The sequence below is a fragment of the Malurus melanocephalus genome, unplaced genomic scaffold (assembly GCF_030028575.1).
Source record: "Malurus melanocephalus ecotype Western Australia unplaced genomic scaffold, MMel_1.1 scaffold_672, whole genome shotgun sequence".
In the NCBI taxonomy this organism is placed as follows: domain Eukaryota; kingdom Metazoa; phylum Chordata; class Aves; order Passeriformes; family Maluridae; genus Malurus; species Malurus melanocephalus.
Window position 1 is genome coordinate 250,126 of NW_026623904.1, and position 1,848 is coordinate 251,973.

General features: G+C 57.7%; 1 protein-coding gene across 2 annotated transcripts in view; it reads right to left on the reverse strand.

Annotated features, from left to right (window-relative positions):
• The window catches only part of PRKAR1A (protein kinase cAMP-dependent type I regulatory subunit alpha), a 16,244-nt gene extending 14,562 nt beyond the window's left edge, over window positions 1–1,682 (reverse strand). Inside the window, exons 1-2 of one of the 2 annotated variants that reach the window (XM_057384000.1) lie at window positions 1,585–1,681; window positions 545–608 (exon numbers count right to left, since the gene is read on the reverse strand). The gene's annotated coding sequence lies outside the window, so the exon portion shown is untranslated. Of the gene's footprint in view, window positions 1–544; window positions 609–1,584 lie in introns of both variants that reach the window. The other variant, XM_057384001.1, reaches the window with a different exon arrangement.
• Window positions 1,683–1,848: the final 166 nt, after the last annotated feature.

The following is a 1,848-nucleotide window of genomic DNA, read 5'->3' on the forward strand; positions in this document are numbered from 1 at the left end:
GGGGAGCACAGATCCATCTACACCCACTGAAGGACCCCCATGCTGGAGCAGGGGAAGGTGTGAGGAGTCCTGCCCTGAACTGACTGCAATCCCCATCCTCCTGGGGGGAGGGAGGTAGAGAAAATCAGGAGTAAAGTTAAGGCTGGAAAGAAACRAGGATGACAGGAAGATGTTTGTAAGGTTTGCCTTTATTTCTCATCATACCACTCAAATTTAATCAGTTTMATTTATTACTGATTTCTCCAAGTTGAGTCTGTTTTGCCCATAATGGCAAGTGCTGAGTGATCACTCCCTTTCCAGGAGCTTTTTATTATATTTTCCTTCTGTTGTTGAGYGATGGAGCAGCTCTGGTGGGTGCTTAGCATCTAGTCTGGCTCAGCCCACCACAAGGTTATAAAACGATTTGAAAATATATTTTTTACATGTATGTATACACATGTACATCTCATGTTCTTATTTTCCATAAGAAAACTAACACTAGGCGAGTTAAAGAACCAGGAAAGAATTTCTYAGGGCATTTTTGATGAAATATAAAGAAAGTTACCTGGTACAGGAAGTGTGGCAACAGCTTATTAATATGCAGTAAGATATGTTGATCCCAGGTTCAGCTTTTGAAAGGGAAAAAAGGGATTCAGTYAAAATAATTCTGAGAAATGACAACGCACTTAAGTCACATCATGGGTTTTATCCTGCTGAGGCAGCAGCAGGAAAACCCAGGGCACAGAGACAACACGTGCCCCTCCRAATTCTGCTGCTGGAGATTACAGACGGCTTCGAGTTAATATGGAATTACCAACACTTCAGACAGGTTTCACTCTTGTCACACTTAATCCCTGCTCAAGCACACACACACACACAAACACACGTGTATTATTACGCGTTGCATAAACACAAAGCGTGGCCTTCCCACGGGCTGAGAAAGCGCCGRCAAGTTCTCCAGTCACTCCTTTTGTTTCGCCAGCTCGCACGGTGAAGGTCAGMGCTTATTAAACAGCCCCGGAGAAGCCCGTGGGCTCCGTGACCGCCCGCAAATTACACTCCGTGTACACGGAACGGGCCGTACGCGAGAAGGGCAAGACCGCTGCAGGAAATGCGGTATCACGGGCAAAATGAAAACTCCGGTGTTTCTACGAGGCTTTTTTTTTTTTTTTTTGCACATTCCCAGTGCTTCCCTGAGCCCCTCAAGGGCGCGGCTGCCCCGCCCAGCCCAGCCCAGCCCAACCCTCTCACAGCGGAGGGGCTGCGGCCGCTTTAGACACGGGACCACCGGGGAAGCGCCGACCCGGTACTCCCGGGGAGGGGGACACGGAGCTGAGGGGGCACAACCGGCCCCAAAGGCCCGGCAGCGCCGCCAGGCGCGGCCCCACAGCCCGCGGCGACCCCTCGGACATTGGCCCAGGAAGGCGCCGCTGCCCCCGCTGCAGCCCCGGAGCCGCGGCCCCGCTCCCTCGGCCGGGCCGGGCCGGGCCGGCCCCGCCCCAAGGCCGCAGCCTCCCGCTCCGCGCCCGCCCCACCCGGTTCTCATCGCCCCCAGCCCCGCCACCGCCCCGAGGATCGCCCGGCCGCTCTCCCCGCCCCGCTCACCTGCGGCGGCTCCGCCGGGACCCCCCGCCCGTCCCGGCCCGGCCGCGGCCTCGCTGCAGCGGCGGCACCGGAAACCGACCGGCCGGACGGGCCCCGCCCGCCGTGACGTCAATGCGCCTCGCTCTCGCCCGGGCCCGTCGCCGCGGTAACCTTAAAGGGGCAACGGCGGGCSCGGCGCGAAAACGGGCAGGGGAGCAGCGCGGGAGGAGCTTGCCGCTTTAAGGGCTGGCGGGAACGGGGTGGAGAGGGGTCCGCTGAGGGGCG